The 24,768-nt window shown below is 36.3% G+C and overlaps 1 long non-coding RNA gene across 1 annotated transcript; it reads left to right on the forward strand.

The window, feature by feature from the left end:
• The first annotated feature begins 4,616 nt into the window (after positions 1-4,616).
• On the forward strand, positions 4,617-24,654 carry LOC127959150 (uncharacterized). The gene is made up of 3 exons (XR_008154208.1): positions 4,617-4,668; positions 22,595-22,745; positions 24,561-24,654. It is a non-coding gene; the product is annotated as an uncharacterized LOC127959150 (long non-coding RNA).
• Positions 24,655-24,768: the final 114 nt, after the last annotated feature.

Here is a 24,768-nt window from a genome sequence, read left to right on the forward strand (position 1 = left end):
CAGCGAGTGTTGAGTATAAGTCCAAAGCAAACACACTACATATTAGTTTCTCTCTTCATTAATTGTGCAAATATGAATTCAACAATAAGAGTATTAAGAGCCAATGAAAATGTATAACAGTTTATGAAGCTGAATTAGACTATTTCAGATGGGCATTTTATTGCACCTCAAAAATGAGCAGGAGGTATATATATGAAGTTTTCATATTTGTTACTGTAACCACGTTTTCTTCTGTTTTTCTTTTTAAAACACATTAATAATGTGAAAGTAACTTGATAGAGTTGCATCAATCATCAACAGAGTCAATGCATTATATTATGCGTTATGCAATGTATTACTTCTTTTGCATAGTTTCTGTGTTCTGCTTTATTTAGTCATTCATTTATCATTAATTTCAATTTAAGAAGTCACCAGGCACCCATATAGCACCATTTCCTAGAATGAGCCAAAAACCTTTTTGTTCTTGCGATGGAGGATTTACTCCTCATTTATGAACAGTTTCTCTCTGCATCATTAACATTGTGCTCTGCTGTATAAAGCAGTGCAGGGGTTGAATCAGGGCTGTTCTGGCATTAAACAACCAATATTCTCACTATATCACCGACTATAGGAAGAGGCAGAGCAGCCTGGCAGCCCACTCTGTATGAGTTTCCATGTGAGTCATATCCAAACTTCTCCGAACCTCAGCCAAGAAGGTCTTTTGAGTTAGGAAAGGAGATGGAGAAAGAGAGAAAGGACGAGGTAAAGCAGCATAAACTCATGCACTCCTTCCTCAGGGAGATGGGGGTTGTTTGTGTAGCGGTTTGCTCCTGTGAGGGTGGCCTGGGCTTTGAGGACTGATTCTGTCATCTTCAAACGTTTTCAACAAGCCAAGAAGAAAATGTTATCTTTTTTGAGCCTTGTTATATGATGAAGAAGAAGATAAGAAAATCTGATGCATAATGCAGATTTACATGCAGCATCACAGTGACTAACTGTTAAGAATAAAAATATACAAATCTTAGGAGATGTTGTTTCTGAATCCATATAGAAGGTTGAGTTTACAAACATTGTCATGCCAGGACACTGCAAGTTTCCATAAAACCTTTAACATCCATGAAAACTTTTCATTTCACAAAATGTTCTTTATAGAGGAAAATGGTTCTTTAGATTATTAAAATGTTGTTTACATAAAAAAAGGAAAGTTTGGTGAAAAGTTCTTTGGGAAGACTTTCTTTTTGGAAGAATGGTATATTTTTATGTTCCACGTCATTTTCTTTCATTTGGTAGACCTGCTTTTAAATTTCTTTGCCTGACTTATAAGATTAAAAGTATTTTGGTTATAAAATGGGTTAAGCTTAATACACTAGCATGCTGATGGCAAACTGACACTTCCTAACATCTAAAAAACTATACCATTGTACATTTTTAAGCACACGTTGCAAATTTTCAGGTGAGGGTCCCCTATTTCCTCTGGTCTCTTTTGTAATTTTTATAAATTTTCTTCAACAATGCACTTGAACTTTTTCTCACTGACAATATCTGAAAGCTCTCAGGAATATTCTAATAAGCAAATGTGATGTGATTTCGCACTATGCTTACCACATTATTCTTCGGCCAGCTCTGACCTTTGATGGGAATGGATCTTATCATCTCCAGCCTCTTTTGGGAGCCTTTAGGATTTCACAAGCATACCAATCATCTGCTGTCCAAGGGAGGGAAGCTTAAGGAGACAGTTATGCTTACAATATTGGTGGAGAGTTATTGCTCCACTTTGTATTTCAGCTCTCTGAGTCACATTTCTTTCATATCACAGTTTTATATTTGGTTCTTTATTCTCATGGGTTGGAGAGTCGCTCTTGATAGAACCCACTTTTATCCTCTTCAAATAACAAATGAAACACTTATTTGAAGATGTTGGCTATATTTGCTTTTAACTTGATTAAATATGTTGATTACTACGGATGGTCATTTCAGTTCACCCCTCAGATTATAAAAAGTTAATGTTAGAATTCTTTGCATTGCAAGATATCACAAGCAATGTGTGAACATTGCATTAATAATTGTTCTTGTTATGCTCCTCTGAAATGAAAGGGGCATTTACAGGGTTGGTGTGAAATTATATACAGAATAGCACACTCATTTCGAGCTCTGTTGAGGTCCGTCGGGCCTCTCAATCATTTGCATGAGGATTTACAGGAACTGTTGGCATGGAAGATGGCTGTCTGAAATATCAGAACCTTCAAGAGCAATGCGTTATGCCAAGCTGCCAGCTGGCATGCCTACTGTAGAAGCAACGTAAAAGGTTCACTACCATCGAAGGATAAAATGTGAATACTAATGTTTTGGAACAATATTTCATTTCATTTGATGTGAGAGCGAGCTTAAATTTCATTTACAGGCCTATGCTGATCACAGATGTGCAAATCAGTACAACATCACTCTTTCTTAATTTTTACCGAACGTAAAAAAGAAAATGTATTTTAAAGAAAAAATTCCTGGCTTGGATTGTGAAAGTCTGTTAGTGTTTCTCTGACTGGTGGTACTCCGGGTTAGAATTGTGTTTTCACTCTGGAGTTGCTTGAATTTTTCACATTTTTCACTTCACTTATTGTTTTTTTTTCTCTCACCATCTATTTCAATATCCAAGAGAATGGTATTATTCCATAACAGAGCTGATGGAAGGCAGACAGAGAAATGACCCACCTCAGGCAGTTTTTTCTTTCTTACTCTCTCTCCCTCTGCTGATCATGATGCATAAGTCCACGTTGTAGAAAAAAAATCATCCCCATTCCCCTCCCCAAAACAGCATTAAGTGAATGAGATGTCTGTTGGCTTTCAGATAGAAATTGGCAGGGCTTCTGGCATATATTTCATCAGTGGTCCAGCCTTGCCTCCATCCCAGGGAATTAATGGCCGGGATTTTCATGAATGTGAAAGCAGCACAGCTTGGTAACCTCACACAATAACTGAAGATGCGTGAGCACACTTTGTGAGTCTGTAGATGCTACTGCTGAGCAGGGAGGTGTAATCTTCTGGAAATATGTGTGTGTGGTCCTAGTATTCCCTGTTATGGTGATCAAATGTCCGCACAAGTATAGCAATACCAGTAAATTTTGACCTTATGGGTTCCCCATGAGGAAAACTGCTTATAAATATAAATAACTTTTTGAAAATGTAAAAATGCAGAAAGTTTTGTGTGAGGGTAGGTTTAGGGTTAGGGTTAGGGTTAGGGTTAGGGTTAGGGGATGGAAAACATGTCAATGGAATTTCCCCATAAAACATGGAAACCTAACCTTTGTGTGTTTGTGTGGTATCCTTAAAGGTGAGGGCAATAGTGTGAGATGTTCCCATTATAAACAAAATTTTTTCATATTTAAACATGCTTACCAAATTGCCATAACCTAATTAAGCTAGTGTTATCTTTTAGATATAATAATCAGAATGTATGTCATGTAAATATCTTACAGTATTAATTACTTGTTTATACCTGCTCATTTTCAAGTGGAAGTATTTGAGACACACAAAAAGGCAAGCTATTAAACAAACACATTTTCACAGATTCTTTTTTGATAAACATTAAAATGAACATAAATCAATATACAAATAAATGAAAGTCCTGACCTACATTTTGAAGTTTTGTTACACTCTATTGTCAAGATGAATTAGAGAATTAATGAAATTATTTTATTATGTACACTCCTGCCATTTATTTCAATTTATTTGTGGTTAATTACAGTATTTCCACCAGAGAATTGCACATGCAGAATGCTGTCTACAGGGATACAGGACATTTCAAAAAGCTGTGATTTTAAAAAATGTATTTATGATTTTCACCTGAAAATTATATGCATGAAAATTATACTACAGAAAACCATACTTTTATTTAGCAAGGATGCATTAAATTGTCATAATGCTACAAAATATTTCTTTTTCAGATAAATGCTGTTCTTCTGAACTTTCATTAAAAAAACCTGAAACACAGCTGTTGTCAACATAATAATAAAATGTTTTATTGAGCAGCAGATGAGAATATTAGAGTGATTTCTGAAGGATCACGTGACTGGGGGTAATGATCCTAAAAATTCAGAATAAATTAGACCTACATTTAAAAATAGTATATTAAAATAGCAGTTATTTTAAATAGTAATAAAAAATATTACTATTAATATTACTGCTTTTGCTGTATTTTGGATCAAATAAATTCAGGCTTGGTGAGCAGAAGATGATTCTTAAAAAAAAAAAAAAAAAAGCATTAAAAACCTTATACTGTTCAAAGTATTTTGACTGGAACTATCATCGTCAACACCTGAGTTGTGACAAGGCCAGGGCTCCGTGAGTGTTAGCCAATCCCAAAACTGAAAAGCGATTCGTTTTGTGAAGAGCTAGTCTACCTGTAAGCAGTCATGAAGGAGTGTTTGGGAAACCTGCTTGGAAACGATTTAGTGGCACAGTACAGTCTTGTAGGTGCAGAGACCAACACGTCTTGATGGCCTTGCTGCTTAGGACTGACAAAACAGGTATTAACCGTCTTTATTAACGAATAACCAAGTCAATCCCTTCTCTGACGCGTAGTTCTTGATATCGAAAGTTAAGATTTTAATTCAAAGGACTAATGATAATTTTAAACCGTTTAAGACTCTCCCTTCTCGTCCAGTTTGATCGTAGATGCAGCGTAGCACGAACAAGGTAAAACTTTATCAATACTCGTACTTTAGGTTATTAGAATTAGCATATAGGCCTAACGTTATGCATTTTATAGCTCATGTAACTTCCCAGATGTTTGCAAATTTAGTGAAGACTAGAACAACAACAAGTGTGTTTTAGTGTGAGATCTTTGTGTTTCGATACTGTTGTTTATCATTTGATATTTCATAATTTTTTTTAATTTTTTTATTTATTTTTTATTCCAATTAAGCGGCTGAGAGACAACAATATTTGAAAGGACCTTTACAGACGACGTAGCTTTTTTTCAGTGGTATTACTCTGCCATCTAGTGGTCACAATCCGTCAGTTTGATGTCTGTTTTTGTCTTATTCCTTGTGGTTTTGCGGTCAAGTTTGGCATACATTGTAGGGTTGGACTAAACGTCCCTATAAAAATAGTAAGACCTGAATTAAACTTTTTTTGTGGCTTATGGTACCCACCGGCAAATCAGCTTAATATAAAGACGGAGACACTGCAGGTTAGAACGCAGTTTTTTCATCCACCTGTCCATTTTTCGATTTTTGGGCTTTTTGGCTTTTCATAAAATGTTTTTTTCAGACTAATATAAAGACAACATCCAAAAGAAAGTATTACAGTATATAAAATATTTATTTTATAGCACTTTATCTATTTGTGTCAATAGATTTAAATTACAATACACATTTTTAAAGGACGTTTTCTCAAAATGGGTTTCTTCAGCACTGAGCCATAAATCTCCACTTCAGTAGCACATACAAACTTGTGTGGTGTTTATAAGTTTTTTTTAAGTTTATAAGTATTTTCTGAATTATGGAGTGACAAAAAGAGATTCCCTCTGTAAAACAGTTGACTCTAATATGTCAATGACTCTAATATGTCATATGGAATACGAAGAGGATATCTTGTTAAAAAAAATTAAACAAGACTTTTGAAATGGACTTGTACTAGACATTTATGCATTTACGCTTAGTTCACTAAATAATGCCTCATTTGCATATTTAAACATAACATTTTAGAAAACTTTTAATAAAAAATGTTTTTCCCAATTAATCAACTTAGTAAGTAAGGTGATAGTTATTAGTTTTTTTGTTTTGTTTTTTGACCCCATTCACCTGCAGTGTCTCGCCTTATTAAAGAAAAGGCAGAAATGTAAAAAGGTATGAGGGGTTAGATTAGTAGAGCTCAGGTTAGGAGATAGATAGATAGATAGATAGATAGATAGATAGATAGATAGATAGATAGATAGATAGGACAAATTCTTAGCTCAGTATAAAAACAATAGATGTTACTGTGAAGTCCCCACCATTATAGGTGAAAAAATGAGTCTGCAGCCACAATCTTGCTACATCAACTCATTGATTGTGTCATTCGTTGAAGCATAGTGTATGGTGACTGGATTGCTTGTGACACTTAGCGGTAGCATGCCAATTTGTGACACTTAGAGCTCAATTTCATTCATTTTCATCCTCATCATCATATCTAACAGTCTAGCTACTGTATTAAAGATATCGCAGTCTGCTTTTCTGTCACTCCTCGCCCACCCTCAGTACAGACAGTTTCATAAGCCATAAAGGCCAGTGTTGTCTATCCTCACTGGAGCTTACATTTACATTTATATTAATTTTTTAGACAGACTCCATCATGCTAAGGAGATTTAAAAGACTTTGAGGCTTAGCTGGAAAGATGTTGCACTCAAGAGATCGTTAGGAGCATGGCAGCTGTCTAGCCACATGTTAATTAACATCTCATGCATGCATTTGAGTGTCAGTTATATGCACATAGATGGCAATCAGTGATTTTGGCAGTGCTCTGAATTTGCTCTAATTGTGGCAAGTCTGTAGGTGGCGGCACTGTTTTAAAGACATGGAGTCTATGTAAACTTTTTTTTTTCTCCTTCCATACAAAGTGACTACTCCCATGTCAACTGTAGTTACAGTATACCTACTATCAGGGCCATCGCAAGTGGGGTGAAAGGTGGTGACGATTATAGGGGCCCACGGATGAGTGGGGGCCCCCAGCGATCTCAACCGTCTGGCTGAGGCTAGCCTAAAAAGATGATCAGGACAGTTGACATGCCACTGCTGCGTGTCGTCACGAAAGCTTATCATTTTCATATGTTTTTAAGCCTGGCCACTTTCCAATTTGAACATTCAAAAGAGTTTAAATCATTCAAACACATGACGCGGAAAAGCTGAACTGGTTTCCTGCGCGCTGTGTTCGGTGCGCACGCATCTCAGTCTCAGAGCCACTTCTCACAGACACTGAACCGAGCTCTCCTTTGCGAAGTTCTCCTTGAATTTATCAAGCAGAGAAAGGCATCTCAAAACACTTGAACACAGAATTTGCCTCATTTTGCTTTTGTGCCGACAAATACATACAAAATATGTCAAAATACCCGTCTTGGAAAGTATGTTCGAAAGAACTGTTGGTTATGTCTTAAGTGAAAGTAAACAGTTGAGAAAAAAATCGAATGTGTATTATATTGTATGCGATCATTGTCTCTTAAAGTGACCGCACCTTATTTAGCTTCTGACTGCTGTAATATTAATCCAAGAAAATTACATTAAGAAAATCACTCACTGCTCTTGACTGAATTACTGCGTAGTTTTAACAAGAATGTGTGCACAGTCAAACCAAAAATTATTCAGACACTTTATATTATATAAAAAAAAAAAGTTTTAATAGGTGCAGGACGGTAAGTGAGTATAGCAAAATAAAGCTAACTGTGGCATATTATACCCCAAAAAACTGCATACAGTGGACAACTAGTGAAATTGATATAAAAACAAAGGGACCAAAAATTATTCAGACACTTTGACTTCATGGTTTGCTTATGTGTTTTTTTCTTTAATTGCTAATGCAACCTTTTCACACCACAGACTGAAAATAATTAAGCATTGCTTGGTAATTGTTCAACAAATTATTGATAGTTGTGTAAATATTGCCATACTAACAGTTGTCTGAAGTTTGGTTTGATTGTTATCCATTACATATCTTTCTATCAAAGTTATCTTACATTATCAAGATGTATTTGTTCTGACAGTTCAACTCTGAATTCTCTTTTCATATTTTATTACGATTTTATAAACTAGAGCAAATAAACTGTGATAATGTAAGAAATGTTGAAGGTGTCTGAATACATTTTGGTTTGACATATAATTTAATTTTTACAGTGAAGATTATGCAGTGCTATTTTATATTTAATTATTTGTTTTCTGTACCTGTACACCTACAAAAATGAAACAACTTAAACATTGTGCAATTAGCACAAATAAATAAATAGAATGAACATATAAATTAAACAATTTCAAAGAGGGCCCACTGGTACAACCTGCACCGGGGCCCCACTGACCCCAGCTAAGGCCCTGCATACTATTATGCTTTTACATGTACATGACTGTTAACTGCCTATGCTGTATTGTTCATGAAGTGGTCTAGATGAGAGGCTTGTATTTTAGTAGTGTAATTTATGCAAAGATGAATGTTTTTTGAGTATTTACTACTTATTTTCTTTGTTTTGTAGATTGTTAAGGGTGCTCTTTCTTCATTTATAAGCAGACAATGACCAGTGTCTGTCAAACTCTATAACCCTGTGAAATCACCATAAAGGTAACATAGAAGTAGTTTATTAAGTCTTATTTTTCTTTAATTTATTATTACTATTATTATTATTATTATTATTATTATTATTATTATTATTATTATTATTATTTTATTTTTATTTTTTTGTCACCATTCAAAACTTTGTAGTTGGTAAGAATATAAAGTTTTTTATATATATTTTTTGTTTTAATTCTCACCAAGGCTGCATTTATTTGCTCATAAATACAGCAAAACAATAATGTTGTTTAATAGTATTACAAATTCAAAATAACTGTTTTACATTTTAATGTATTTTAAAATATAATTTATTCTTGTGAAGGCAAAGCTGAATTTTCAGCAGCTATTACTTCAGTTTCCAGTGTCACACAATCCTTCAGAAATCATTCTAATAATATGCAGAAACATTTCTTATCATCATTTAGTGAAAACATTGAAACTTTGTGCTCTTTAATATTTTGGTGATACATGTTTTGTCAGCATTCTTTAATGAATAGAAAGTAATAATAAAAAAACACACAAAAAAGAACAAAACAATGGTATTTATTTGAAATATAAATATTTGTAGGAATATACATTTAATGCATCCTTGCTGAATAAATGCATTAAACTTACTTAGCCCAAACTTTTAAAGGGAAACGTATGAGTCAGCGAGTATTTGTGATGAGATGAAAGATGTGATAATCAAATGTTTCCTGTAAGGTCTTTTGTTCTGAGACTTTTAAATTGATGGACATGGAAGTCAGCAAGACTGCGTTTGCTACATCATACTGCGGGTGCCTTGCCAGGATATTTCATTAAAACAGAACTGTATTTATAGGCTATCCGTCTGAATAATTTATCTGAAAGTTGAAAAGGCTCAGGCCGAGAGCTAGCTAGGGCCGCGCAAAGCCTGTGAACAGCAGGCCTGTAGACGAAGTTATTAGAGCAGAAGCTGTCTTCAAAGGGGAAGCACAAAGCAACATATTTTACAGTGGGGAAAATTCCAGAGAGGCTTGTGTCTCATTCATTTTATCCTCTGATTACTTTCAGTAAGAGTTTTCGGTGCTTCAAGTTCGCCCCATGCATATTTCTCAGATGATATTGGTTATTTATGTTACGAGCAATCATTCAGTGTTATGTGCGCTGGACGTTTTCACCATGCATAATTCAGCAAGAAAAAGATTTGAAATTGAAAGCTGTGTTTTCCTGTTCAAAACTTGCCGGAATGATCCTAGCGTGTTCCTAGATGGGCCAAAGTCATAAGAGGCCACCCCAATCTCTAGATATAGATATAATGAAATGGTTTATTACAAAATAGAATTGATGGAGATAAATTGCGTTATCTAATTGTCTGCAAACATTCTCCAAAACATTCTCCATTCTCGCATATTATATCGCCATCAAACCTTGGTGCAGATGGTAATCAAGCCTGTGCAATGGGTCTCCACTGTGTTTGACTGTGATAAGCAACATGCAATTGAAATATCATGAAATGTCACATAAATATTCAGCCTGCTCCTCTGCTGAGCTACGCCTGAGCTGGACAACAACAGCTGTGCTCTTACAACTTCATTCGGATCCAACCGCATCACCATAATTATGTAAATATGGTAATTGGGCATCTGTTGCCTGGAGTCATCTCACGCTCTGACAGCTTCTCACATGTCCTTTCTCTATCTCTGTGGTATTTCTCTTGGGTCTGCGATATGCCCGATGAACTCAACATATGGCTCCGAGATGAAAGAATACAGAGACGCTTCGTATATGATCATGATTCATATATGAAGCTGTTGCTTGAAGTGAATGTGAATCATCTGGTGCGTGATTCGGTTCATTTAGAGTTGAAGTGTTTGTGTTCTGACATGTATGGACTGGATGAGTAAAAGTCTAGTGACGGTTTTAAAGCTGGTCTAATTAGTAGATTGAATTTTTCTCTGTACCGTGTTTGAGTATGGTTTGTTTTGTAAGGCGAAGCAGGAAGGTTGATATCAGGTGAGCTTTCGAGGGGAATATCCTCCTGTGGTTCTTTGCGATAAATCTTTAAATCCCTTTTAAGCTAGTCAGAGTCCCATCTCTCCCTTTGAAAAGCTTCTCATCTCTCTCTTATGGGAGATCCATCAGCCTCCAGGCAAACTGGCTGTCTGATCTCCCTATCTGTTGGTCTAGTAGTGCATCTAAGTCAGTAAAAGCCACACCGCATGTTCTTTACATATTTGAAATAGTCATTAAGTTATTTTTTATAAAGAATTTTAAGCCTGTGAAAAGGGTGAGTACAAATCTGAACAACTAATTCAAATTGGGCAGCAGATAAAATCTTTATTATTGAGCTCTATACTGTAAAAAAAGACAACATATGCTCATCTACATTATTTGTAACAGAATATATTCTCGCCGCTCTTGTTAGAAGCTGGTGCTTGATCTGCTGTGATGTCACGGTCATTCAAGTGAAAACCTTTCATTAACGCCTCACGAGGAGGAATTCTCCACTCAATTAAGTGCGTGCGCCAGCAGCTTCAGTTAGACGTCATGCGGACGTGTGTGGTTAATGAGCGGGCCCCACTGCCCACATGCAGGTGTGGGCAATAGTGTTAGAGCAGCTTAAGGATCAAAGATTCATCCGTGCCGAAAAGAAGGACAGGCTGCCTTTGAAATGTGCAACATGGTTCCTTTGGAATGTGTCCTCAAAGAGAGCAATTTTGTAGCTTTTATTGTTCTAAATTAAATTGGAAACCAGAGCTTTTGACGCAGTATATATTTTTCAGTTTATTTTTGGAAGTCAATTTCTGTATCCATTCTTTATAAGAAAAAAAGATTAATTTAAGACATTCACAGGAATATGTTATCACACTGAATGAAGTAAGATGTAAAAAAGTGAGTCTGATATTAATTGAACTTACTGAAACAACATATTTTTTTATTTAAAAATAAAATAAAAACTTCTTTGAAATTATATTTTAGTGCTTCTGCGTACACTCCCAAACGTTTTTCCCCAAGAAACATATCTTGCATAAGCATTGAAATATAGTTTTTCCATCCATCTCCTATTTTTCCATCACCAGTTTAATGTGTGCAAAAGTTTTGCAAAGCTTTTTGGGGAATGCAAAACATTTGCAAATTAATGCAAAGCCAATCACACTGTACTGTTTTTGTGAATACCAACATTAATTATAGTAAAAGCCACATTCTAACATATCTGTGTATAATACGCTGTTTTAGGGCTTTTTGCATTTTTTTAAGTATTACGGTAAAACAGCAAATGGCAAAAAAGACAAGACATTTTTGTTAGGGAAGCTACTTTGAGCTCTACTTTTTTGAAAAGGTCATTAGCAACACTTCTGATAAAAATTAATTTAAATTAACCAAGTGAACAGATTTATGGTGAATCAGTATGTGTTGTGTTCCTTGCTTTAAAACAAACTGGTGTGATTGCTCTTTTATTATCGACTGAATAAGTGCAAACTCTGCTCTGGGCATTGGTGCACACCAATCAAGCTGCCAATACCCCTGAAAAGGAGAACTGAACTAACTAAGCGTAAACACACCCTTATTGTTACCCAGTGTAGTGAATTGATTTCACTTATTTGCCCAAGAGCTTTTCCAACCATAAACTTGGCGATTAAACTTGACATAACAAGCACTGCTTGAAAAAATAAAATATTTGTGTAACTGAGCTTTTGACTTTAAACCCTGAAGTTGCAGAGATTTATCCCTTGTGCCCTGAACTCTTTTATAACAATTAATTAAAATTCTTTCAAATGCCTCGCTTAAAGAGCTAGTGTTTTTGTGAGTTTTAAAATATTTGAATTGACGAAAAAGTAGACTGGAAGGCCTGTAAACATCATTAGTATTTGCTTTTAAATAAAAGATAATAGCATCGACATTTGGACATTTGGGAATCGTATGGCTCTTCTATCACATGTCTCCAACAAAGCAGCGTGAACAGCACATCACAAAACATCACAACATATAATATTCATATCCCCCAACTACACAGCTATTCAAGTCCATCTGAGGACTTCTGTTTGTCATCAAACACGCCTGCCAACCTTGTTACAATACATAAAAGCAGCACGACTGTGCTGTTCAAGCACCTCTAACCCACAAGTGCTATGATTCAGCTCAAGATGTGCACATTTGAACTCTGATGAAGAGAGATGTTGGACAAGTTTTAAAGATGCTCGATAAACAGCAATAACTGATGCCACTCACAAAATATTAGCATGCTCTGGAAGCATACAGTTGTAAATTTAGGTTGAGTGTGGTTGTTTCATGAGAATATAAGGCTTGAAGAACTGAGAATAGTGCTGACAATTCACTTAAGCAAAGAGCACTGATAAAATATTTATATGTGTGTTTTTGGTTCCGGAGGCAATGGGAAATCTAACAGTAAAAACTCAACTCTGCCTGAGAAAGTAAAAGATAAATGACAAAACTGGATATGGCTTGTCTTGCAACTAAATATTAGTCACAATGTTTAAATATGTGCAAGAAAATGAAAGGTGAATGTGAAAATTTGTTAAAATTGAAGAATTTAAATGTAAACTACTATTCATTATTTTTCAAGGATTCATGAAGCTAATAAAAATTGCAAGGTAAAGACTTGTTAATAAAAATAAAAGGTAATATATGTACTGTAGTCACACATGACATCAACAATACCGAACGAGGGACAACAGAACAGGCTAGAACAAAAGTAAGGCTGCTAATGAGGGGCAGACAGGTGAGGAGCTGAAGGTCTGGAATTCATGGCAACTTTCATTTGCCTAGGCCCGTCTATGAGGCCATTTGACTGACATGTCAAACAACCAATTTACAGTTCATTTTGTTCATCCTCATGTTTTGGGGCTTGGAAATGTCGCCACAATGACACCAGTGTGTAAAACTCTCATATTTTAACGATTCTATGCCGCAAATTTTCAATATTTCTCATGCTTTTGAAAATCCAGCGTTTAGTTGATCCTGATAAGCGATTGTCGTCACAGTTGTAAACATAATGGCTTCCTTCTTTCGTTAGGGGGTTTGTTGTCATGGCATTTTTGCTTCCAGGCAGAACATTGAAGAACACATCACACATGTCTACCGGAAATCCTGTATAATTCAACCAATCTCACAACAACTTCGAAAATATACAGAGCCCCTTTCACACTCTCATTCCGGCAAATACACAGGTAAAGTGTTCCGGCAATTGTTCCCGGGTCGCTAGATTTTGCACTTTCACACTGCCAGTGATTACCCGGGATATGTGCGTGCTTTCACACACAACGCATAAAGATCCCGTAACAACACGCGACATCAGGGCGTGACGTGTTATGTACGAGTCGAAAATGTTAGGCACGTTATACTTTCACTGAAGCAAGCAAACGATCTCTGCGTCAGCGCGGAAAGTGAGGAACAAACTGATCTCTGCTTCATTACAGTTTGCACAATTTTTTGTGGCAAACATTGATCTTCCTTTAAAACAGCCAGTAAAAGAGTCACGCGATAACGCGCGTCATCACTTCGGCACGGCATTAGATCTGGCTTTTGTTCACACAACGCTCGTCCCGGGTTGAACCCGGCAAAGTTACTAGGTCCCGACCCGGGTTCAAAGCCGGAATCAATCCCGGGACGTCTTTGCTTTCACACAGAAGGCACCCGGCAATGTTCCGGTAATATGCCTGGTCCGACGTGCAGTGTGAAAGGGGCTCAGGTGAATTGACTAGGGAGGGAGGAGCCATGGTGGATGAAGGGCTAACGGCTCCAGAGGGCTGACCGGCGGTGGCAGAGAAGGTGGTGCTGGAGCCTGAGGCGGAGACGGAGAACTGAAGAGCCAGGGTGATGCTGAGGACCCGGAAAGGCTGTGATGGAATTGGAGCTAAAGAGGACCAATGTGGATCTGGAGGGATGGAGGGATGAGGTGTAGCTGGAGCTGTGGAGTCCCGTGCCGGTGAATGATTAACGACAGATCAAGGCGGAGCCAGAGAGACTAGGGAGTGCGGGACTCAGAAACTGGAGGCAGAGACGAGGGATCCTCCAGACAAGAAGCCGACGGAGACTGGAAGACCCGCAGCGATCCCACCACACAGATGGTGGGCTGAAAGGAGACAGTGGTGTAGATGGTGAGGACTGGTGCAGAGGTGGTGGGAGAGGGAGGCTAGGCGGGAGTTCAGGATGATCAGAGAGCTTAGGAACAGTACTCCCAAGACTGGAAGTGCCAAGGACAAGGGAACAACATATAGTTAAGGGCAGATTTACAGTTTTTATGATGGTGGGAGAAGAATGGGCATGTCCACATGTTAATCTGAATTGGAATAAATAAAGTCTTCAGGGTCCAGTCTCTACTCACCCTCAGCGGTGGTGCAGTGGGCGTAGCTTTATTCCAAGCCCTCGCACTCCCGTACTTCTTTCACTGGCTCGCCCTCAGTAGCCAGCTCTCGCACCTGGTCTGACGATTCAGGCTCTGGCTCCGGGGTGATCCTAAGTTCTGTCGCTCCATTTTGTGATGGCTCGACGGTTGCGGCAGTCTCTGGCTCTTGCTCCATGCAGCAGGGTGATTTTGGGCTGGGCTCTGGGTCAATTGGCATTCTAGATTGGGGCCGGACACTCTCTAGACAAAGGATGATAACCTTCCTCCAGTTCAGTCCCGTGGTATCTGGAAGGTTGACGGGGCAGTGGGTGTTTGCCCCGATCTTGAACAGAGACTTTCGATGACTCTTGTCATCGATGTTGGTGATGATGGCGAATCAGCCGAAGTCCCTTGTGAGCCAGATCAGTGAATCTTGTTGCGAATCTTGCGGCGAGCTCCGTAAAAAAAAAAAAAAATCAAGCCACTTTCAAAACATGCCGCGCACTTTCAATTTCTTGTTCCGGTATGCTACGGTGAGATAAACCCATGAAGAAAATGAAGATAAATACAAATAGTAAATCCACACAAGGACAGAATACAGGACAGAACAGGCAGGAGACACACATAGGGACATAGTCACACATGACATCAACAATACCAAATGAGGGACAACAGAATATTGTCATATATATGTTTATATATGCTTCAAATAAATGCTCATTAACTTCCTATTCATTACAAAATCCTGCGGAAAAAAAAGTAACAGAAAATAATATGGTAAACACAAATATATTATGCAGAAATAATGTTAATGTTTTTAACATTAATAATAAAAATTAAACTGTCTTTACTTTCATTTTATTGTGCACCAAATCAGCATTTTAGAATAATTTCTGACAGATCATGTGAAACACTAGAGTAATGGCTACTGATAATTCAGCTTTGATATCACACACATAAATTACATTTTAATATTAAAAAAGAAAACGGATGTTTGACTTTCCAAAAAAAAAAAATATTATATATTATATATTATATATCAAAGGTATGCTTCTCACACAAAGCTATTGTAGCTTTAGATTTAAAATATAGTATACACAAGACATATTAACTACTTTTATTATTTATTTATTTATTTTTGCAGCTTTCCCACCGTGGTCACTATAGGCATTCACTGTATGTAAAAGAGCAACCTGAACATTCTGCCTAACATCTCTTTTTGAATTCCACGGAAGAAACAAAAGTCATACATGTTTGGAGCAACATGAAGGTGAGTAAAAGCAGGAGGTAAAGTAAAAAAATTCAGAGTAAGGGGGTGGGGGTGCAATTTTTTTATGGTTTGCTGGATCATTGTTTGTACACAAATATGATTACTCAAAAACCCTTACAACAGCAAAAGTGTGCTACAGCTCAGCTTGCTCTCATCATTCATTCAAAAACATGCTGCATGTGTTTAACTGATATAAATGCTTTAGGCACCACTAACATTAAACACTGGACTGATACCAGCTCCTCTCTCCCAAATGATGTAGGCTATTTAAACATTAAAATGCAGAGAGCACATCTGACCAAGGCTCTCTTGTGTGAAGAGCATTTCACACAGGACACATTCTTGCGTTTAAAAGCAGCTTTGGCACAGTGGAGAGGAATCGAGCCGAACACAAACATCCCAAAGCACGCTTTTAAAAGTTAAACTTATTTTTACTTAACAGAGACTTTAAAACTCTGCACTAATGCTGGAAGACTCTAAAAGCAGTGTCACTGCAGTCAAAGCTGTTAATCTAGTGCATGTTTACATAGATAATAATGTGATAGACACAAAAGTGCACTCTGTGGGAATGGCCTCTAACAATAATTTATTTGCAGATATCTAAAAACGTGTTTCAAATACCAAGTATTTGTAGCCTGTCACATTGTAAACCGTATTAACATTCTTATAAAAAATATATGGTTCTTTTTTCATTTATATATACTGTTTAAATGTTTGAGGTTTTCTATTCTAATACTTAATCATTTATATTTCAATATATTAAAGTGGCAGTTTTTTCTTTACGTCTTTGCAGTGTATTTTCCATGTGATTTCGGTCTACTGTATTTACCTAGTCATAAAAGAGCACTTTCTGCAGTATAAAAGGAGTAGTTTTGGTAGATGTGCACTCTGTCCCCTCAGGCTGTCAGCTGGGTCTCTATTTTTAGCGAAACGCCTTTGCAATTTAGTTGAACAGTGTGCATTAATGTACTCCGTGTTTCTATGGACTTTGGGCACGCGTGCTCCATGAGTTTGACTTTAGGCCTCACATGTGTACACATGTGTTTTCACCTCTATATTTAAAGAACATGTCCATTAGGACCGCTCTTCCTACTACTTTCACATATTCTCTGCTGTCCTGACTTTACACAACAGAAAATCCTGCTGGACTTCATAAATCTTCCAGAAAGAATACAAAGGCATTTAATAATAGCTACACGTTTTTCCTTCCATTTTTTCTCTCCTGCTTTTTTCCTATTGCTAAGTCACTGAAAGACTCTCTCTCTCTCGATCTCTCACTCTAACTCTCTCTCTATCTCTCGCTCTCTCCCTTTCTCTTTCTCACTTCCACTTTATTTAACAGCATTAATAACTGAGCGTCCTTGGGAGGTTAATTAGAGGGAACTTCTGCTGGCATCCATATTTCAACAGATGCATGTGTAATTATCTTTTTAATTAGTACCCCATTACAAATCATCAGCCTTCACCTTGTGTTTAAAGACTTCTTTGTGGCTAGTGTAATGTCTTAATTAAGTGTTGCATATAAGAAGCGGATGAGATAAATGTGTTTACTTCATTCACATTGCATTGTTTAAGATAGACTGCTGTTTATGTCACATTTTGGTTGTTTATTTCATATTTAGGGGGTCCGAAAGACTATCAATTCATCAAGAAAAATTAATAATGCCTCTCGATGTGGATATAAATGGCATTGTAAGTAAACCCACAATATAGCATAAGACAGTGCAGTAAATCCTTAAAGAGCCATTTATGCTGGCATTTTTAGAGTAAAGGACAGATTGAAGATATTTCTCCAGAAGCCCACAAAGGCTACATTGACAAATGAGATGAAGCCCAATAGGGTGACATTGACTAAGAACCAGGAAGTAAGGTTATCAGCTACAGAACAGGAAAGCTATCAGAGGTAATAAAGAAGTCGAGCCTCTGGCAGGTGAAATATCACTAAGGGACAAGGATGAAAAACTAGTCTTTCTAGGAGGTTGATATGTGTGTGCATGTGCGTCCCTGTGAGTATGTGTAAATGTGTTTGAGATCGAGTGTGGGGCACCGTTCTTTCTTTTACCTGAGGTGCTTGGCCATCGAGGAGAATAGATTGTGTTATGCTTCACTGCCTGGCTCAAGCAAACATCCATCATTACTGCCCCATACAGGCACCCACAGGATTCCCTGGTAATATAGGTTACGCACACTGTGGCTGTGACAAATCAGGCCATATATTTCCCACACCTATCATACTGTATGTTCATCACCCAGATAGCTATAATAGCCATTGATTCAACATAGAGTCAGTCAGTTTCTGGTGATAAAACAACCTTAAAGGGACAGTTAACCCAAAAATGAAAACTCTGACAAGGTCACTTGTGCAAATCATTTAAAGAGATAGTTTACCCAATAGTTAAAATAAACCGACTTAGTAACCAAACCGTTTTAGTGACCAATCACTTTCAATGTATGGACCAAAATCACAGAGAAATTTCTCAAAATATCTTCTTTTGTGTTCCACAGAAAAAATAAAGTAATAAAGATTTGGAAGGAAAAAAGGGTGAATAATTATGACAGAATTTTCAATTTTGGGAGGAACTATCCTTTTAAATGCTATACCTTTCATAGATGTAAGATGGAAATGTTAAGTGAATGCTCTTGAAACGGATGCATTTGGATGCAGCGACAGTTCCATGAGTTCTTCTTAACTGTCTCTCTTTCTGGCTTGGAAGCCTGGGATGTGTCATTGAAGGACAAAGATTTGTTCGCAAAAAATCTCAGCTCACGTTGCACTGATTTAACTTCTCTCTCTTTCTCCCTTCCTTCCGATTTCTCTCCCTCTTTCTCTCCCTCAGTATGGTGTTATTCTGCATCAGCTGTCAGGAGTTGGAGAGAGAGTGCTTCATTTTGCCTCACTCAAAAGAAGTAGAAAAGGAAGTGCAGTTTTACCTTCCAGCTCCAAAAAAAAAAAATACTGTGTAAATATCAGAGTTTCTGCTTCAGCAGCATTTTCTAAATTAGAGAAAAGCGCAGAGACCTCTCCAAAACACTAAGGTAATTTAATAATGTAACATGGAATACATTATTCTTTCACATTACTGCATCTCCGTTAAGTAATTGTCGTTATAAATCATGGCATTGTGAAATATGGCATATGCAAAATAGCTGAATCTCTTTATTTAGCCTTAAATTAGGGCTTGTGTGGTTCATTTTTTTCACTCTCTGTGAGAATGATCTTAAAAGCATGAAGTAGGTTACCAGATGTTATTGAGATTCAAATGAATGCAGATGCCCTGGAGCATAATATATGTTTAACCCAGTAAACATCATAAAAGGTCAGACTGCCTTTCTGGGATTTCAGGCTTATGTTGCAGTTGTAATATTATGAGAATGATAAAAAAAAAAAAAGGTTTTACTCACAGCAAGAGCTGGAGATGTTAGGTTTACTGTACATATATGATGAATATTTTCTAATTAATTATGTATTTTTCACACTGCCGCTACAATGTTAACACACTGATTCATCAAAAAACAACAAATAATTGGAAAAAATTTTACTTCAAATTTTTGCCATTTTTACAGTGTTTTTAAAAAAAGAAGAGCAAATATTTTATGAAGGAGTTCCTGGAAGTTGGTATTTCTGTGGCTGTTCAAACAATAATTATGAACATTCCTGACATTTAAAAATGCAAGACTTCCCAGAATTTCCCAGACATTTCAGAAAGAGTTCCCAGAATTATTTTTCAAGTTGTTAAACTACTATTAGATGCTTTGTTTCCAGAGCTTCAGTGAATTTGAAGGTATTCATATTCTCTTCAAAGACATTCATGTGGCCAGTTTGACCAGTGACACTCGTAGGGAATCAGTGTGTATATGTGTATATCTGCATGTTTGGAGGACAGTAATGTCATAGTGCCTCCAGCTAACCTCTTTAATGAGGGAAGCTCCTTATTACTGCCGTATGCTGTGCATCTGCCAACAGGGCTTGTGTCAGGGGTAAACAGGCTACAGAGGAAGGGGAAGGCACATCAAAGTGAGAAATGCAGGAGGGAAAGGGAGAAAATGGATAAATCAGTTGAGTTTGATGGCAGCTTTCCATTGGAAGGATTACGAATGGTGCTGCGTGTTAGCAGCAGAGGCAGAGAGGTTTGTTGTCCCTTATAAGCCTCAGTGTTTTCCCTATTGAGCATGATGTAATGCCTTTTTCCCCCTGGCCTCAAACTATCAGTGCAGTGTTTTCTTTGATTAAGGGATTATATCAAGTAAATAACATTTTTGTTGACCTTTTGATATGAAAGAGTTGTTTTAGTTCTAAAAACACTACTGTAAGTCTCTGATCTCAAAATTTAAAAAGACTGTCTATTGAAACTAAATGGCAAATTGTCTTGTTGGAAGTATGTTAACACAAGACTGCCCACATTAAATTGACCAGATGTTGTGATAAACGCAGGACGGTACCACTTTTTTTTTTTAAAGCCATGTCATTTATGAGGTAGTTATAGTATGAAAATCGCATAACTTGGAAAAAAATGTCTTTGATTTGTTTTATTGGTAATGATAATTTCTACATAAACTAATGCATTTTTAACTAGGCAGATGTAAGAATAAACAGTAGTATGTATACATTAAAATAAATGTATTATGAACAAATATGAATTACCAGTGATCAACTGTATAATTATAAATTAACATTAAGGTGATAATATACAGCGCAAATGTTTTTGGTGGTAAGATGTTTTTTTGTTTTTTTTTTACTTATAAGTAAAATAATATAAATATTATAATATACTCACCACGTGTACATTTATTTGAAAAAAAAAAAAAAACCCTGAATTTAAAAAAATGCAGCGAATAAATGTCATATTTAAAACATTTTTAGCAGTAATATAATTTTCATACGTTGATTTGGTGTTTTATTATTATTATTATTATCATCATCATCATCATCATCAAAGTTGAAAACAGATGCGCTCCTTAATATTTTTGTGAAAGCCTTGATAAATAAAAACCACCATTAATTTGAAAATAGAAATAGAAAATACAAATACATTTTGTGTCATTTTTGAATAATTTGAATGGGTGATAGATAGATAGATAGATAGATAGATAGATAGATAGATAGATAGATAGATAGATAGATAGATAGATTTGTATTAAATAAATAGATATCTTGTTGACCTCAAGCTTGTGATATACTGTGGTACTATGTTTTAAAAGTACTTTAGTATACAGTTGTGTATATTAACTAAATTTGTATTGAACCTTATCTTACCAGATGCTTTTACAGTAAAGATTAAAAATAATTCCAAGGATGATAAATAAACATGATGTGATCATACTGCTGTTTGAAATGTTTTTCATACAATATTGATATATATATATATATATATATATAGCATACAGTATATATACTGTGCAGGATGCTGTAAGTGTCATGTTCCATTTCATTAATATTCCATTAGATCTCAGCATCGGCTCTATAAACACATTTGCAATGCATCCTGTGAATCTACCATAAAGTTACATTATACCTGAACATCATAAATACCTCCAGGATTCAGGAGGAGCTGGTCAGTGTGAAGGTGCAGGAACAGAAGTAAATGTAATCATTAGTGACTCTTCCCTGGCTCAGGCTGTCACATGATCACCACCATGTGACTGCCGCGGGTTCTGCTGGCCCTCCTTGTCAGCCCAATTTACCATCATGCCAGCGCACTCTTGGCCCGTGACAGCAGTGTGTGTATAAATACATGTTTCAGTGCCAGGGTTCTGTTTACAGGAGGTTAAAAGATAGAAAACCTTCGCCCTCGGGGACTGCGGGAGTCAATATGTTTTGATCCCACCATAATAGAATGAGCAGATAAACATAAAAAAAATAGTTTAATAAAATAGGTTCTAAAATAAAAACCATAACCATATATATCAGAATTTCAGACCAGAATGTCATGAGGACTTAATACTAAACAGCTGCCAGTTACCAGCCCTAATCTTTATTAACTATTGCACACATGAAATGCAAATAATACATTTTTGATACTTGGGTCATTTTGACACAGAAACTATGCTTAAGGTTATAACTTTATTTATTATATTAAGCCATTGCAAAGAACAAATCAAATTTTTGGTAGCTCTTTAAATTCCCTGAGCCTCTGATTTTCAGATTATTTCAATCAGTTTTTGGGGACAGATGCTTCAAGGTCTTTCTGTTTATGAAAACTGATGGATTCCTGACCTTGTGGGGGTGTTGAAGACATAAGCATCGCATTGACTATCTTGGCAGCATAAGGATAAACGTTAAACATCTCAAGGCCATTTTATTTCTCTATGAGAGACTCGCATGTTTGTTCAAGGACTTTTTCAATTTTAAAAGACCGCCACAAAACGGCCTGACATTATTTCTACTAGGATAGTACAAGTTGCTTCACTTTTATAAGCATGGTCTTATAACATTAAGAGCATCATGACATTTGACCTCCAGGTTCAAGTAATTTGCACACCACAATTTCTTTTCTTAGACTTAGATTAAATTACAGAGTATAAAGTATGCATTTTAGTTATCAAGATATAGATCTACGTAAAAGATTCTGTTGCAGGGCACTTGACTAACTTCAGCATCTAGTTTTCAGTTTTTGACCATGATTAATGAGAAAAAGTGTGGCATTAGGCATTAGGTGCATGGCGTACATTACTGTTCACTAAAACTCTGATGTTGCAGCTCTTTTGGAGACCTTCATGATCTCTTGTACATATTGTTCCTCTGTTATTGACAGCAGGAGCCAAAGCTGTCAGGATCTCAGCCAAGAGAACATAAGCTGCTACCATAGCAGAACCAACCGTAATATCCATGGGGGATCCTTCATATTTATGGCCCTTTAAGGTTAAGAATTTGGTCTTTTAAGGACTGTGGCATGTCAATGCAAGGTATGGTCTAAATTGCATTATTTCCCAACCTGAAAATGATATTGGTTTATTATCAGTCTCATAAAGGATATTCAACATAAAACCAAAATAGTATTTTAAGTTTAGGGGGTGAATTAGATTTCAAAGAAATATCTGCTCTGCAATGCACTGTAACATACATGCACAGAAAAGACTGGTATTGTGCACATTGTGCTTATTGAGTAATGAGAAGCTAATTTTCTCCAGTCTCCATTGGGTATTCCACAACCCTTCGGTTAATTTCTCTTTAGAACAAATCTTGCTGACACTGGGTTTGTTGCCCAACTTACACAAGAGTTAGAAGAAATATGCTTTACGATGCTTTATATATATGTGTGTGTGTACTTGCATATTAATGTAATAAATAATAATAATAATAATAATAAATAACGATTCCTCTTGTTGTATTCTTACATAAAAATCTGCTTTGTTTTGGAGTGTTTATGCTTGTAAACAGTGCTTGATCTGTACATATTTCTCACCTGATTCTGATGAGACTACTTTTTCACTGTAGCCTTTTTTTTGTAATTCGCTTGAATAGTCCTGCAGTCTATAAATAAATTTTAAAATGATAAATGTTTAATGTAGTCTCTCAATTAATAGTTGTTGTTTTTGGCCTGAAATGATATATTTGGCCTGACTGCAAATTGTCAAATGAAAATGTCAAAATGAAATGCATGCAATATAATCACAAATACTAGACATAAATAATAGTTTGTGCGAGAATCAAAAATTAGTTAGAATATCCATAGCATTTTACAGTGGTTTTAATCAGACCAATACTAATTGCACTAATGTCTTCTGCCAAAGCACGGTCCCAGTCCCACAGCTGTGGCAAAATCCAGTTCATTGGTTATGGCCTGATTGAAACTTCAGCCTAAATTAATCAAGTAGATTGAAGTTGCAGTCCAAACAAAGCAAAAACAATCAATGACACTCTAAAATAAATGGGCGATGAAACATTCTTAAATGAGAAGAGTCTCAGAGGCAAGCTAAAATGTAATTAAAGTCGAACATTAATTTAGGTTATTGGAATTTTAACTGAATTACAAGACAAGTAATTTACTGAACCTCAGAACCATTTATAGAAAGAAGAAACTGCACAAAATATGATGCAGGGATCCAACCGTAGAACTTGATACGAGGGAAATAATTAGACTAGGCTGCTTTTTTCATGAAGAATAGGCTGGGATAGAGTAAACTGTTCCATTTTAATTAAATTGTGCTCATGTTCATATTTTATCAATATTTGAATGTACAGTAGTAGAGTGTTTTAACATTTTATTGTTTTATTTATAATATTAATTTGAATATTAATTTCCTGCTTTTGGAGGCCAAGCATACTATGCCTATTGACTTCCTATAGGTAGTTTTATACATTGACTATTCACCGACATATGTATATTTTTAATCTAAAATTATTTGCTTATGACATATAATCCATTTTATTTGCAGTGCAGAATATTTAGTTTGACATGCAAAAACTTTTAGGCATAAAAAAACATACAAGGACATCAGAGGGCAAAGTCTGCCATCCACATTTAAAACACCAAGGAGTGGGTGGAATAATTGGTGTTGGATGTAAACACATCCCTGCTGGTCTTTATTGTATCAACCATTTCTGTATTCATGAGGTTTTACAATGTAATGGGGCACTCGGTAATCTGTTATGACACCACAAGACACTTCTGCACTTTCTCTGCATGCCGAACACCCACACAAAACCATTCTGATAGCATGGGGAACACAGCACGAAATAATTGATATGCTCTGCATGCGTATTTTTTTCACCCTCAGTTTGACACCTGCTGAGGGTAGCAAACCAGAACGTGATGGCATAAAATCCAAATGCATCCAGACAAAGATGTTTCTGTCAGAGAACATGAGGTAGGATAAGGTTAGTTCCTATTTTAGTTTTAGATAAACAAAATAGTTTAAATATTTAATAAAGCTGTGTTCTTGAGTCAGTCGGTGTTCTTGAAGTCAACTTGATGTTGTGTTATGT

The sequence above is a fragment of the Carassius gibelio genome, chromosome B6 (assembly GCF_023724105.1).
Source record: "Carassius gibelio isolate Cgi1373 ecotype wild population from Czech Republic chromosome B6, carGib1.2-hapl.c, whole genome shotgun sequence".
Lineage (NCBI taxonomy): Eukaryota > Metazoa > Chordata > Actinopteri > Cypriniformes > Cyprinidae > Carassius > Carassius gibelio.